The 17,448-nt window shown below is 29.5% G+C and overlaps 2 long non-coding RNA genes across 2 annotated transcripts; both read left to right on the forward strand.

Annotated features, from left to right (window-relative positions):
* Window positions 1–4,794: 4,794 nt before the first annotated feature.
* Window positions 4,795–6,436, forward strand: LOC105852101 (uncharacterized). Its single transcript, XR_003473073.2, has 3 exons — window positions 4,795–4,921; window positions 5,011–5,586; window positions 5,718–6,436. It is a non-coding gene; the product is annotated as an uncharacterized lncRNA (long non-coding RNA).
* Window positions 6,437–12,352: 5,916 nt separating this feature from the next.
* On the forward strand, window positions 12,353–16,461 carry LOC113786586 (uncharacterized). Its single transcript, XR_003472844.2, has 2 exons — window positions 12,353–12,903; window positions 15,492–16,461. It is a non-coding gene; the product is annotated as an uncharacterized lncRNA (long non-coding RNA).
* The last annotated feature ends 987 nt before the right edge of the window (window positions 16,462–17,448 follow it).

The following is a 17,448-nucleotide window of genomic DNA, read 5'->3' on the forward strand; positions in this document are numbered from 1 at the left end:
CTTTTTTCGGGTTGTTACCCTTTTTTTCCAACGTTTTCTTTTTCTCCATTTTGTTAGTTAGTTGATGTTATTTTTTAACTTTCACCTTTCTCTCCGACTTCTGCTTCTTCCAATGTGATTGTTCAATTCACCTTATACGTTTCTCATGTTTACTTCTTTCTTTATTTTACTATATTTCTTTCATTTATGACTTTTGTGGTAGAAAATCCCAAAAAATATAACAAAACTCTGGAAAAAAAAATAAAAGAATAAAAAAAACCATGTAATTCATTTTTTGGGTACATCAGTTATTTTTTTTATTACAATATAATATACATTAAATTTAAAGAGTTCTCTAAAAGTTTAACAAACTTCGTGTGTATAAACAGTAATCGTAAAAAACAATTTATTTAACGATTTACAATCTGACATAAAAAAGTAAATTTAACTTTATCAATTTCTTGTAAGATGAATAAGATGAAAGATTTTATAAGTTATTTTGGCAAGGAATAAAAAAATTGAGTGAAGCTCTATTCATGTATGTCTTTGTCAATTTTGTGTTATGTGATAGAGATTTTTGGCATACACGAAGTTAAATTTTCTGTTGTGAATTTTTTTGGTAAGAATTAAATGAATGAATGTGTTATGTAGAAGTAATATTACAACTATGAAGAAAAAAAAGTAATAGCACCGAGAAGAATATACTAAAGATAGTGGAGTGTTATAAATGAGGTTATAAATGGAAGAAAGTTAAAATATTTATAAACTATAAGCTCAAACGCTAGTTGAAATAACGTCTTAGAATAAGTTATAAAAGTTTGTGAGAAAAACTTGTTTATCAACCACATCTCATTTAATCCAACAAATTTATAAACTAGTTTTTAAGTTAATTTATTGGCATTACTAAATAGTGTCTAAGTATCCTTAACGATTCAAAAAAATGATACATTTGTCTTTATTTGAATACTATTTTTGTGCATTTTTTTAATCATTAATAATCTAATATTAATTACAACTTTTAAATAAATATTTATAAAAAAAATTAATAGAAATTTAAACAAATCTATTTAGCTTATCATGTGAATTGATATATTTAATTAAATAACAATTTAACAATTTGAATTTAGTTTTTTTTCATGAAATTCAAAAGTTGGAAGAAAAAATAAATGTCTTAAGATAACTTAATAATATATAATTTAATTTTAATTCAATTTTTTTTTACTATAAAAAATCGTTAGTCAAAATAAGAATAATTATCACATTTTCACAAATGTTAAGGTGTTTACAGCATTGACTCAAAATAAATATTTACAACTTTTTTGTAAGTTATTATCAAATAATGATCTAACTTTTAATAGTAGACAAAATTAAAAATATTTTTAAATACAATATATTATACAACTCAAATCTTCTATCAAGTGGGACAATTATTAAATTTTTATTGAAATATAATTTTAATGACATATTTTTTATATTTTTTATATTTTAATATATATATATATATATATATATATATATCCTAACTAATTACAAAATAAATAAAATTTTGATATTCTAAAAAATTGGAGCTTTAGTCCATCTTAATGGTCTTGAGAGTCACTACCAAGATGAAATACTAAATTATAAAAATAATATTTTTATTATTTTTATAAATTTGATAATTATTTATTTTAATTCTTCTAAAAAAAATCTCTTATTAATATAAAAAATTAACACAAATTTTAAAAATAAAAATATAAAAGACATGTTAAAAAATGTAGAAAAATTTAAGAAAAAATAGAAAATATGTACAAAAAAATAAGGGTTTTTACGCAGCGAACAGTCTAGAACATCACACAAATTGAAGGTAGTCAAAATGGTAATTTGCCACATAAAAGAAAAACGAAAAAATCACTTAGCAGAAAAAACTTGCCAAAACGCGGTTTCTGACAACTACCACAAGTCAACAACAACTATGACCAAACAAAAATAAAATACAACGAAAAAAAAAATCGAAGAAAACGTCGCGTGAATAAAACTCCATAATTAAATAGCCCACTATATATACACCCACAGCACACTTTGTTTTTCTCACACAATTTCCTATCCCCCAAAAAAAAAATCACTTTCTCTCTCTTCATGTTTCTCTCTCTAAAATTTTTAATGTCTTTCGTCTTCTTATAACACAACCTTTCCTCCTCAATTCCACTTTCTTTTTTTCTTTTTCTTTTCTCTCGAAAAATTGATTTGAGAGAAAAGAAAATAGGGTTTTATTTTATTCTTTTTGATTTTTGAATCAACAATGGGGAAATTGGTGGAGATTATTGATCAAGGTGTGAGGATTGTTGCAAGGTTTCATTCCAACTGTCCTCAAACAGGGAGGAAGTACTACCACCCTCCGCCGCACTGTGATAACGACGGGAATCATTCTCATGGCGGAGCTTCCATGAACGGCGGCGGTGCTAAATCGGAGGTTTCTAAGGGTCGGAATAGCTTTGATGTCATTCTTTATTCCGTTTGATTTTATGGAAAAGAAAGATGTTATTTTTCATTATTTTGATGATGATGAGTTTTTATTTTGTGAATGAACGAATTTAGGGTTTTTTTAATATTAATTAATTATTATTAATTATTATTGAAATTCATTATTTATTTATTTATTATATTTATTTATTTGTTTATTTATTAATAGTGATTCTTTGCGTGTTCTCCTGATTCGATGTGTTTCCTGGGTTTTTGCTAATTAAAATGAATCATTGGTGCGTTTGGAGATTTTTTGTTAGGGTTTTCTATAACTTTACATAATTTTTTTTTTTTACTGATTAAGTCATTTGATATTTTTTTTATTAGGGTTTTCAATAATTTAATTAATTTGTTGTTTATGGATTAAGTCAAATTTGGGCTTAAAACTCTTGAATGGAGTTTTAAAGGTAAATCGAATCATAAACTGTCGTTGAAGGAAAGGAACAAACAGAAAAGAAAAAGTGGAGAGAATGAATGAAAGAGGTTAAAATAAGAATTGGAATTTGGAATCCCTGCAAATTAGGGAAAATCTCACATTCATGATTTGCTTTTTTGAAGTTTATTTTATTAATAAAAGTATGAGTTGGGTTCCGGTGAGTTTGAGTTATAGGACTTCATCATAGTCAAGGCAGGCAAATTGAGACATATTTTTGGATCATCCACCAATGAGATCTTTGCATAGGCAGTTGTAATCGAACCTACGACTACCAACGAGGTTCTTCTTATGGGTACACAAACACGAATAAAATTCTCACATCAATAAAATTCTTACATTAATAACGAAAATTAAACTCACAAATTCATATAAGAGGTAGACCAACTTGCTATATTTGCTTTTTTTATTAAATAGGAAAAATAATAGATAAATAGATAGATATGGAGATAGTTGACCACATATTAATATGTGGAGAGAAAGAGTTGAGAAAGATAGGATATTTTTATGTTGAAAGCAACCATACCTTACAAATGTAGGATTGAACTGAGTTTTTGTGTCTTTTACTTGGTTTTAATATTTGATAGAGTTATTTTTTGACTCTAATTCAATTAAATTCGACGAGTTGTAAATTCAGTAAAAATAAAATAAAGACGAGATTAGATTAATTATAAAATATTGTTAAATAGTAATATTTAACATTTGTGTAAAAGAAAAAAATTAAACACAGAGTAACTTATATTATGATTATCTTTTCTTAATTTATTTAAGAGTAGTACTACTTAATGTAAATTGGTAATTTTTTTTTAAAGAATAAATCAATAATACTATAAAATAATTATTTATCTTTAAAATAATTTAAAACGAGACAAATAAGTTGAATAATAATATTTTGCTATTTTGTTCTTGTTTTGACTTTTGCTTTTAGGATCACTTTAGACTCAACTCATTAGTTACAAGTCGAGATATATTTGCGAGACAAAATGAGTCTTGTATACCTTTACTTGAAATTTTAGTAAGTATCGATAATCTTCTTTGAAATAATTCTCTTAACTTCTAAACTTAAAATAATAATTTAACTAAAATTAATTTGATCAAAATAAAATAAAAATTATATTATTAAAAAATATTATTAATTGTCATTAAAATTTTAATTAATTTTTAAATTCAAATCTACGAGGTGTCGTTTATTAAGGTAGTGTACTTTAAAATTTGTCTATTTGATATGTTTTATTAATAGAGGAATGCCCAATGAAAAACACTAGAGGAAGAAAAATAGAGATCCCTCGACTGATAGGCTATGGGTGGAGGCTGACAAAGGGGTGGAGGCAGATAACTTTTTTTTTTTTTTTTTTTTAATTTAAAAATAGTATTTACTCTTTTAAATTGATAAAAGTTATATAGACAAAAATACCATAATTTAAAGTAGTTAAAACAAAAAGAAAGAATCAACAAAGAAACTCACAATATTCAGATTAATATTATAAAACTTTAAAATTTCTACAAATAAGATAAGATTGAAGTGTCTGAAATATTCATGTTTTTGAAGCTGTAACGTTGAAAATGTTAAAGTCATAGATTGAGTTTGCATTGAATTGAAACTAATCTTTTAATTTAAATTAAATGAAGGCCGCAATAACACAAAAAATCAAAGAAAATTTTACCCTATATCATCTCCTTATCCATATACCCCCAAAATTTAAAGAAAAATACTAAAATACCCTTATGTATATTAAAAGTCATAATTTTTTTCATTTCCTCATTTCAACCTTTCCGGAACATACAAGTGAGTGTCAAAAAATTCATTTTTACCGGAAAACTTTTCCGGTACATGAGGAGCATCAGATGCATGAGGAGCATGAAGAGGTACCTAAATAGGAGGAGCATGAGGAGGTACCTGTACAGGAGGAGGCACCTGAACTAACACGGTATCCCGGAGAGCCGTATGATCTGTCGGTCCTTACTCGATAGCGACATCATGTGTCTGCAAGACTATGGTTTGGTCAAGTAAGTTAAATTAATTATTATTTATGGTGTATTTAAGTTAATTATTATTTATGTTCTATATTTATGGTGCATTTTAATATTATATGCAGGAGCAACCAATGCTAAAAAGTGTTGTCCATGAAAAAAATTGCAACAATTTACTCAACCCGTTCTCGCGCGAAGTATAAAGACGTGGGTGAATTTATCGGGATTAGGACCACTACAGTGGGGGAGTTCGAAACTGAATGAGAAGAGCTTGATTTCTTCTTTTGTGGAAAGATGGCACTCATAGACTTCGTCATTTCATATGCCATTTGGTGAAATGCGATTACTTTGGACAATGTTGTCAATTTATTAGGTGTTCCTATTAGGGGTGAGTTTTACACTCCACCAAGGGTGCACACTATAAATTAGATTTGCTGAAAGATGTATTCAGAAGACAATGTGCAGCCCAACGATTTGATTGTGCTGCTCGGGCGTATTTGCTGAATCTAGTAGGGAGTACTATTTTTGCAGATAAAAATCACACATTAGTTGTTGCAAAATACCTTCCCTTATTCATAGATTTGAATGGTACTAGTAGATACGCTTGGGATAGTGTTGCACTGGTAGTCCTTTATGACTACCTCTCCGATGCTAGCTGTTACGACACCAAACAATTAGGTGGATACATATCTCTACTTCAGGTATTGAATAATTATGATTTATTTTTATTTGTGTTTATAATTAATTTATTAAATGATTATTTATTTTTATGTTTATAATTAACTTAGTTATTTTTATTTGCAACGTTGTTGGATTTACGAATATTTTCCAGATATTTGTAAAGGAGGTGACCAGGATGCTGATGTTCAGTGCATTGTCCGAATGACTAGATGGAGCTACAAACAAGGCAAACACAAAACTCCTGAGTATAGACATATGGTTGATGCACTTACATCTGCTGAAGTCATATGGAGACCATGAGAAAATCATAGGGATGTCATTTCCTTTGGTGATATCATGTTATACACTGGTCACCTTCGACTATGCAACACAATAGTAACATATCTACCAGAGAGGTGTTTGAGACAATTTGGATATATCCAATATATTCCACCACCGCCACCTCCAACTCTTTCTAGATTATCTTATGTAAATGTGGAATGACTGGGATATGTGACCCTTGTTACCGAGATATTTTACAGGATCCATCCAGCTACGTATCCATCTGAGTGTACCCCATAATATTTGGAGTGGTTCTACCGAATATCTCATCAACTACTAGTGCGACTAGATGGTGTACCCAAATCCCAGATTTTGGTGTCCTGACCATCGTTGCAGGTGGTTCTACTTCACAGTTGCCATCTATCCTACAACACATCGGTGATCTTATACAACAAAGGTTAAATGAGCATGAACCTAATTCAGATGATGAGTTGTATATTCACTTTTATAAAATTTTGTATTTATCGCGTCGTCACACTAGTTAGTAGTAACTTTTATAAACAATGTGCTTGTGAGCATCTATTATAAACACTTTATGTTAGTTTGTTTTCATATCCATCTACTTTTAGCATTATTGTTATGTTGTTTACTTTATACTATTGGTGATGAACTATAACGAAATATAACGAAATAAAATAAATAAAATACAAAATAAAATAGAGCGACAATAAACTAAAATTAACTAATAACAAGTGATTTTGTAACAATTTTAAAGCATTAAGCTTCATCTAATGACATTGCATCTACGGGTTCTTTAAGTGCATTTTGTGTAACACGTGACAAATGACTTAATAAATACCCCTCGTGTAGACGCCCTGTATATGCTATTGTCCAAGAAGTTGTTTCATCGGTGCGATATTGCTTGTACAATATCTGGCATTGGAAATCCATCTTTCATCTTTAATTGTAAAATAAGATCATTTGATTATTTTAAAAATTAATTTGATTATTTTAAAAAATTAATACAGAAGAAAATAAGATAATTTTACAGGAACCCAATGATTTCCATCAACAAAACCAATACATACCATACGACCATTTTTTGTTGATCCTAAATGTGAGCCTTTCATAGGAAAGAAAGTCATTGAAAATGTCTGATCAAACATGATGAGAATAATATTATACTCCTCTGTTTATATATTTGTAAGATCTTAGTAACATTGTTTTTATCTCGGTCTTGCAATGAGAGTAATATTTGTCTTGGTGCAACATTATATTTTGTGAAGTCATGAACATATTTTTTTTCTTCTTCATCTAAGCGTCCAACAAATGCACGCCCCTTCAAAGTATCAAATAATTCATGGTTGTGAACTCCACAAATTACTTTAATTGTCCATCTTGAACCACCATTTAATGGTTTTGATCTAAGCTTGAAAGGGCAATCATACTTTTTTGTTGAACTTTGAGTTGAACTATCAACACACTTGTATTTTCCTCACTTGTCACAATATAATATTAATTTATTTCTCCTTCCTTTCTCTCATGTCTCTAGATCTGATCTTCTGATGATAACAATGACTTTATTTTTTATACCGATTTCTTTAGGTCAATTCACAACAGCGTCCCTTGTATCAAATATATGAAATAAAATATAAAATAAATTATAATTAACCACAATAATATATTTTTACAATATTAATAATTATTATTCATACTTGATATGTGTAAAAAATATTTGTAGTATCGACGTATATTTTATCCAATAATAGTAGCGGTTTACCCATATTTGTTAACATTTGAAAAAAATTAATAAAATTAATAAAATTAATAAAATTTAAATTTGTACTGAAAAACTTGTTTATGAAGTTTTCCGGAAAGACCTTATGTATCAGAAAAGTTGAAGAAAGATTTTCGATACTACACATGTTTCCATTTTATATCGGAAATCTTTTTTGAAGCTTTTCGATAACATCCTTCTGTATCGGAAAACTTGTAAAATACAAGTTTTCCAGAAACACTCTGTGTACCGAAATTCGTCTAAATAGTTTTCCAGAAGTTACCAAATCTTTTTTTTACTACTCCGAAAATGATGAAATGGTAAAAAAAAAAAAAAAAAAAAAGAGAGAGAGATTTTGAATTTGATAAAATAGTAAAAAAATTTGTCATTCATAAAATTGTGGGGGTATAAGTCTAAAAATGGGGGTATATGGTAAATTTTTCAAAATCAAAATACCGCATAAAGGCGAAAAATAAAAAACGTCGCACTAAAACAACAAAATCGAAAAAAATATATATGAATATATAGAGTAAAGGTCCATTTTGGTTTCTTAGAAATTCTTAAAGACCCATTTGAGTCCTTAAGAAAAATAACAGCACTTTTTAGTCCCTAAGAAAAATAAACTGGACCAAATTAGTACTTATATGAAACACAATTAAAAATTGAGTGTTTTTTTTTTTTTTTTGCTAACTTGTCTGATGACTTATCAACTTGATTTTCACACATGTAGTTTCTATAAATAAAAAAGGACAATTAGATCCTTGACAATAATTAAAAATAGATAATTAAGTCTTTGACAATAATTAAATGAACAATTTAATTCATGCAACAAAAAATTCACTAAATTATAATATAATTTAAAAAACAACGCCAATAATATCTAAATTAAATTACAATAGTATCGAACATGATTCAAAACATAAGATATAAAAAAAAGGTACCAGCATGAACCAAAACCAAATATATGTGTACCCATATGTACCAAAATAAAATATCCAAAAAAGTGCCCAAAACAAAAACAGGCTAAATAGCACATGCGGTCCCTTAACTTAATTTTAGTTAATGTTTTAATCATTTATCTTCTTTTTTTCCTTCCCGATGTGGTCTTTTATTTTAATTTTAAGTGGCAATTTGATATTTTATGTTTTAAAATGTCAACAATGTGATTTTTTTTTTTTTTTTTGCAAAAATTCTAAAACTTGATCAAAAATTTCAAAGAAAATCCATAAAATTAATAATTATCTTCAATATAATACAAATTTCATCAAATGCATAACTCAAATATTCAAATAAACTCATATTTTCATCTTCAACAACATCAAATTCATCAAATAAAGAATGAAAATATGAGTTTATTTAAAGATTTCAGTTATGAATTTGATGAAATTTGCATTATATTGAAGATGATAATTAATTTTATGGGTTTTGTTTGACAATTTTGATGAATTTTTGTAAAAAAAAGGATAACATTGTTGACAATTTAAAACATAAAAGATTAAATTGTCACTTAAAATTAAAATAAAAGGACCAAATCGGAAAGAAAAAAAAAAGATAAAAGACTAAAATGTTAACATAAATTAAGTTAAGGGACCGCATATGTTATTTAACCACAAAAATATATGTGAATCGTAATTGATAGTTGAAATGACACGTCTATGTAGATTGTTGTATCTTTATTCCATGATTAGTTGCTTTCTTGACTTCATTCGTCCTGGCAGGTCTCGGTTTTGCAGGTCTTTTCATAATGTCAACTTTCTCCACACTTTGGACAAGTCACTTTGTACCTCTTTTTAATTTTGTGTTGTTGACTTCTAGGCATATATTTTGATACAAAGTCTTTCATCCTACGCTTCTTTGGTATCCCAATCGGTCTTTTTAGCTTTGGTGGTTCTAATTTTGGGTGGCGAGTGATAAACCCAATATTCTTGGTTGTTGACAGGCTGAATGTCGTGCTCATAAGTAGCATTCCATGCATCCATTGTCAGCCACTTATGAACATGATTTCGGGTCTTTCATTCAAATATGCTAGAGCTACAATGGCATGTTCATAAGGCATGCCTGTCAGCTGCCACAACTGACAAGTGCAAGTACATAATTTTATGTTGATTCCAACTGATGACTTGTGTCTGTGAACCTCAAATTAGCTCTCTTTACCTATCGAGGCAGGTATCCACTTATTGCTCTCTACCTTTAATTTGTCAATTCTTTTTTTTAACCGGTGATTGTATCCCCTTGCATATGGCTAAGACCATTTTATGGAATAACATCCTCCTCATCAAATGACACCTCAACTCTTCTAACATTGTTAAAATGTGTTTCTCTCTGTACTTGACAATCTTGTTGTTCCAGACTTCACACATATTGTTGGTAATCTTATCCAACTTATGATAATGACTGTAATAGGCCTTTCTCCCATCTTGTGGGGTCGATGTTGTTTAAGTAACTCCATGTTCGTTCATTTAGTGTTTTTAATCTCTCTATGTGTGTTTTAAACTCTGGTTCAATAGTGCTTTTTGAACATTGCCACACAATTCCTTGTCCTTCCATTGCTTGATGAATTTTTTTCAAATATGCAACACACAATTTCTATGTCGAGCATGTGGCATAACATCCTTCAATCCACGTAATAACCCGTGTAAAGACCACTATAGAATCAAAAGAGTTTTTATCTTGGACTTGGACTCGTGGGTTCTCTAGATAAAATGACACTAGAGTTTAATTTTTTCCTAAATTGAGCGAATAATTAAATTATTCCGATTTATTTTTTTTAGAACTAAAATGTGTTTTTAATTTTTTAGAGACTTAATTGGATCTTTTAAAAATTTTCATGGACTAATTTAGCCCAATTTATTATGTTTAGGGACTAAAAAGTATTTATTTTTATTTTTTTTAAAGATTAAATTGGGTCTCTAAAAAATTAACAGAGACAAAAATGGACCTTTACTTTGGGCCTATACTCTAAATATATGTAATCATTTATTCAAATAATCACACCCCTTATAACCTCCATATGTTTGATAGTATATTTGTTCAACGCCATCGCACGGTTTCAAGGTGAACTTGGGTGCGTTTGACCCAGCTCTTTCAGTTTTAGCTTAAAAGTTTATATAAAGCTTAAGCTATAAATAATAGCTTTACATTAAAGCTAAAGTTGTTTGGCATTATAACTTTTTTAAATTAAAATCTACCTTAAAGATTAGAGTTGTTTGAAAAAGTATTTGATAAAAACTCCAAAGTTTATTTAGTGGGTATACCATAAATGATCAATACATAACCAATCAAAGATAAATTATATTCTTTTAAAATTTATATTACTCAAATACAGGATATTTTATAAAATGATAAAAAAAATTGTAATTAATGACATTAGAGTTCAGTAAAATATTTTATAAGATAATTGTTTAATTAGTTTGAACATAAATTATATTAAAAGAGTTTAATGAATACTTTTTGGTCAATTTTATAAATAATATATATCTTTAAATGAATGATAGCATTTAAAAAGTAATTTTCTAATTCAAGAGAGAAATTTAAAAATAGCCTACATTAGTTGCATAAACTACACAATGGAAAAAGAAAAGTATAAATAATAATGTATGATATGTTAAAAATAACAATTTAAAATTCAATGGTTCTCTAATTAAATTGTGGTTGAACAAGTAATAAATAAATAAACCATTTAATAATTATATTAAACAATATAGTAATATAAATAATTTTAAATAATTTGATACTTATATTAAATAATTTTATCTAATATATATATATATATAATTATATTAAATAAAAATACTATTAAATTGTAACATTTTTATTTTAACCCTTATTTTTTTATGGTTAAAGTATAACCATTAAAAGAGACTAGTCCAAAAAACTATGAATAAAGTATTTTACATTGCACCCCCACACCTAAACCTGTCACTCCTATAATCAACGTGAAAGAACAATTTTTTCAGTATATAAAACCTTAAATTTTTTTACGTCTTCTTTCGAAACTTTAAACAATTCATCATAACTTTTGAATATTTACAAAATTTTTGAAAAAAAAAAGTAACTGTACTCGAATTTTCATACCTTCGAAATAAATTTTTTCAAATTTTCGAGAGTTTCGAAACTTTTGAAATAGAAAATTTCAGATTTAGAAACTTTTCAGATTTGAAAACTTTTGAAACCTTCCAGATTTGGAAACTTTCAAAACTTTCCAAATTTTCGAAATGTAATCCTTATTTCAAAAATTTAAAACTTCCAAAAATATTTGAAACTTTCGTAAGTTTCAAATTTTCGAAATAAAGATTACATTTAAAAAATTCAAATTTTCGAAATAAAGATTACATTTAAAAAATTTGAAAAATTTCGAAAGTTTCTAAATCTGGAAAGTTTCAAAAGTTTCTAAATATGGAAAATTTCGAAATTTTCTCTATTTCGAAAATTTCAGATTGCTCGTCTTTAATAAAAGGTCGCATTCCTATCAACTAATATTTTTTTTCATTTTATTAATACTCTTAATTATTATTTAATAAATTATAAATAATAAAAATATTTAAAAATTCAAAATACTATTAATAAAATAGAATAAAATACATTAATAAATAATAATAATAATTTTAATAATAATAATAGTAATAATAATAATAAAGTAACTTATATTAAATTAAATTAAATAAAAAAACACATTAATAAGATAAATCGTCTAATCTGACTGATCTATAGTGGTCTCAAATGTTTTATCAATTATTTTATTTAAAATCTTTGTTTTTTATGAACCACCGGTTTGAATAATGAGGAAAATTAGGATATAGATTTCCTAAATCATAATCTCCCTGTGCACATCGTCAACAAGGTAGTGGGCCTTCCCCTTCTTCTAATTTTGATGACCCTGATATTGTAGTGTGAGGGTATACTAGTACTAACCAGTTCTCGGTGTAAAGTGCTTATAAGATGCAATAAAGTAGCAGTTACTACAATAAATATTTGTGTGCCAGAAATGGTCCCCATTGTATCCAAACCTTCATGTGGTTGGTAACGCAACGAGCATATCCTCACCAACTATCGCATAAGCAAATGGGGCGTGGGCATATCACCCATCTGCTCTACATGTGTTGTTGCCTGACTGCATCTATGCTACCTAGGTATGGTTTTGTCTTGTTTCTTCTAATATGACTTCTAATTTTATTTCTTTGGATTACAGGGATTAGATATTTGGCAACCTCAACCACCAGAGCAATGGAGCGTCCAACACTCGTGCATGTGATATAGAACTTCACGAAACACATTAATGACTGCATATTTCAGAAGATGTGTAAGACTTTTAATTTTTAAATTCTAATTTATGCAATTTTAGAGTATTTTGTGTTAAAATTGCTTAGGCATTTAGCCCAATTTTATTTTATTTTGTTAGAGTTTATAATATGTTTAATTTATATATATATATATATACATACAGTTTTTTAGTCTTTTAATAGTAGACCATCCCATTTTTAGAGTTCAGCACTCTATACCGCTATTTGAGGATGACAACATAAATGTTTATTAAAGTTCTATACAACAATCATAATACATCCCTTTATTTAGTGTTGTGCCATGAGGTTTTTTTGGCTGTTACACTGTCACACAAGTGAATATCACAGAGGAAATTGAAGTACTTTTTTTTAGAATATTCATGGTTTTTTATATTTGTTTAATTTAGTATATTTTTGCTATTTTTAGTATATTTGTATATTGTTTATATTTTATGTTTAATTTATATATATACAGTTTTTTAGCCTTTTAATAGTAGACCATCCCATTTTTAGAGTTCAACACTCCATACCGTTATTTGAGGTTGACAACATAAGTGTTTATTAAAGTTCTATACAACAATCATAATACATCCCTTTTATTTAGTGTTGTGCCATGAGGTTTTTTTGGTTGTTACACTGTCACACAAGTAAATATTACACAAAGGAAATTGAAGTACTTTTTTTTATATATATATATATATATATATATAGACCTAATTAAAATTATTTGTCGAAGAATAATTTAATTATGTTACAAAATTTTTAATACCAGACATTTTTTTAAAAATGTCACTTGTTGCTGAAAAATTCATCTGTCAATTAAGTTGCGACGAGAATATATATTTTTAGTAAATTAGATTGAGATGTGAGTGAAGTGATGTGTGTAAGAGTGTTTAAATATTATAATGATGATTTTATAGTATATCTAATTATTTATTTATATATAGATATATATATACACACGAGAAAGGAAAAACATAAAAACATTTTCTCCTGCTTCTGCTTCTCGCCTTCTCCCTTCTCCCTTCATTCTTCTTCTTCTTCCTGTTTCAAAGAAAACAAAGTGCTAGAGGTTAAAAAAAAAACACAAAACACAAACCTTCATTTCTTTTCTAGATCTAAGCTTCCATTCAAGAAGTGTGAGGAGGGAAAGTTGCTCCTCTCTACACTATGGTGCTTGGGAGTAATTTATTTGAGGTGTCGGCACGAGCGAGATTTTCGTCGTGTTTGATTACGGTAGTGAAAACGGTTGTAAAAGCTATAACTAAAGTAAAGACTCCTTCCAAATTTTTAGTTTGCATATAGGGACCCTATATGTGTGATTAATGTATGATTAACGTGTGATAATTAATTTTGACGTGAATATATATATTTTTGGAGTGAAAATATGTATTGTTACATGTTATGAATTGATTAATATTGATGTGATTATATATTATGGAGTGTAAATACATGTTGTTACATGTTATGAATTGATGATTAATATCAACGTGATTATATATTATGGACTGAAAATACATGTTGTTATATGTTATGAATTTTATTGAGGAAAATCTGTCTTGAGTATGCTCTGTGATAAGTATGAAAAATTATTAGTGTTAAATGAGTATTAAAAGGGGAGTCTTTTAATAACTGCATTTACATAATGATTGTTGTGAAAAGAGTCAGAGTATGCTCCTGCATTTCATAGCAAGTGGTGACCGTGATGGGCAACAGTGTCGGTGGTGACTGTGATGGGCCACATTGTTAGTGGTGACAATGATGGATCACGATGTTAAGTGGTGACCGTGATGGGCCACATGATGGTTCCATGAGTTGGTTGGTCTATCTTATCCTTACGAGGATTTAACTATCGTGTAGGTCTGTGATAGACTACACTTTAGTAAATCGTGTTGATCTGTGATGGGTTGCACCTCAGTAATTAGTACTGGCCTGTGATAGGCGGTACATTTATGATTTACGCCCCTCGAGGAGGGTTTTGTTTTGGAAATTCCAGAATCATGCGCATTGACATATACGCATTGCATTAGGGTGCTTGATACGTCAGTCATGTTTGTTATAATATGATGATTATATATACACACTTTGTTGTTGTTTTTTTTTTATTATTTCGTAATTGCTAAGTGTTATTGCTTGTCTTTATATCGTAAGTGTTAAATGATTCAGAACTATTTCAAAATTGAAAACTTGCATTATTTTGCAGTTGTATTCGGCTACAACTCGTGTGTAGTAGTATACACTTCTGTAACGTTTAGTTTTTATTCAAATAATTAACTTCGTATTCGGATACGAGACCTCGTATTCGAATACGACTGAGTGATTTTAGCCACTGACTTGACTTTGTATTTGGCTACACCATCTCGTAGTCGTATACAAATGTGCAGTTTTTACCACTGATTTAACACTCATATTCGGCTACGATATTGCTGTATTCGAATACGACATTGCATTTTGACAAAAACTTTATTTTTCCAACATTGTTTATGCATTTTGACATATGAAAATCCTTTTCATGAGCATTTAAAACATAAGTTTTTCGCTAAATGTTATTTGTTAATTTCGGTTGGTGACCCTTTACATTATTGTGAAAATTGGGCTTTGCTCTCAGATGATACCCGAGTTCGTTCCACCGACTGTTACCTTGACGACAAAAACTTCGTTACACTTTCCTGATCGAGACTCGCCGACTACTTGGGTATACGAACCCATCTCAAGCAGGGCTACTTATACGGAGAGGGTAGTGAGAACAAGTAGGAGAGTTGGAGCAGTATACCTCATGGAGCTCACTCGCGAGAGAATAGACCATCCGATACCTTCAGGTTTGGTGCTCTAGATGAGTGGAGCATGAGAAGATGCAGGGTATTCCTCCGTTAGAGTTGAAGCGAAGGCCATTGTAGGAGCTAGAGTTATAGTGGCTGGACCAGGGATTGGCAGAAAGGATAAGGGGCCGATGCCGATGGGAAGAGATATTGCAGGACTGTCTAGGCGGGTCGAGCTAGAGCATTCGCTTCCGATGAATGATCTCTTAACGACTGTCGCTGAAGTAGTAGACTATTTTGAGATCCCAGCGCCGCCAAAGCCACCTATCTCGTGGGAGGATCCGACTTCTGAGGAAACTGATCCTTCTATGGATGTTGATGAAGAGGAGGTTACTTCGAAGAGAGATACTGCGTCAGATGGGACTAGTGTAGTGTGTGGAGGTCACCCTTGTTATTGTAGTTGCTAGTGGATGATTAGATTAATTTTGGTTGTATAGGAACTTAGTGTCTTTCTTTTGGTGGTTGTACTTATTTTGTGTTGGGATGACTGTATCTATAACATATATTGTCATATGACTTTTGTTTGGTGGGTCCATGTTCCATTTCTTTTTTGACGTGACCTTGGGGGATAGCAGTCTTGGAGCAGTACTTTGGTGCATGTGTCTACCGAGAATACCCTAGGGGTATGAGCGATGTTTGATAGGTCTCATAGCTCTGGTGTATTTTTCTATTTGTATAATTTGGGTTATCGTTCCAAAAACTGTTTTAGCTGGTTTGTATATATGATGTAATTATTCATGACTTTTGTCGTTTGTGTTACGACAAATTATTTTATTAAGTTTTTTTTTTGAAAAAAAAAATGCACTCGCGCTTTTAAAAATTGGGATTTTACAAGATCTATCAAGTGTCTTATCATAGAGAGACAACCTACTATAGTTAGAAGCATCCGACGAGGAATTGGATCAAACTCAATAGTGGTGGAACTTACAAGAACGATGGGTAACTTTCAGGTTTTGGGGGTCTTTTTCACAATGCTGACGGGATATGGATCAAAGGGTACATCAACAAGATTGGGGCATGTGACACTCTGCGTGTAGAAATGTGGGGAATGTACCTTGGTTTAAATATGGCAAGGAGGGAGGGGTCACCCACCTCATAGTGGAAAATGACTCCAAAATATTAATAGATAAGCTCACTGGGAAATGCAATTTAAATGAACATTTTTTCCCCTTTGGTGCATTGTATTCATGATATGTTGTCTTTTAATTTGAATGCTCAAGTCATCCATACTTGACGGGAAGGAAATAGATGTGCTGGTTGGCCTGTTAACCTCAACTTATCTTTAAATTCTTTTTCTTGTACTACCGTGGAGAATTCGAGGAGTGATCTTCACATGCTACTTTTTTATGACATTTCCGGAACTTGTATGTCAAAGAATGTTCGTCTAGTTGTTTAGTTTTTCATATTCTTTAGGCTTTTAGCCCTCTTTTGTACGAAAAAAAAAGTGATGTCTTGCACGCACAAACATGCTTAGAGAGATATCTTCAATCCACCATACATCAAATCACATATTTTTTTAGATTCATCACAAAAGGTCTTCAAGCCCGACATCACCATCCGTCTCAATAGAAACACCATTTGTATTAAAATAAATCAAATATCCTTGGTAGATGCCACTAAATGTCAATCAAAATATTGGTCCTCGCTAATACTTATGCACTTACTAGAAAATTCAATTTATACGCCACAAATGTTACCAAACAAACTACTAAATATGCTATTTTGAGATTTTGAGTCATCCGTCTC

The sequence above is a fragment of the Cicer arietinum genome, chromosome 5 (assembly GCF_000331145.2).
Source record: "Cicer arietinum cultivar CDC Frontier isolate Library 1 chromosome 5, Cicar.CDCFrontier_v2.0, whole genome shotgun sequence".
Taxonomy (NCBI): domain Eukaryota; kingdom Viridiplantae; phylum Streptophyta; class Magnoliopsida; order Fabales; family Fabaceae; genus Cicer; species Cicer arietinum.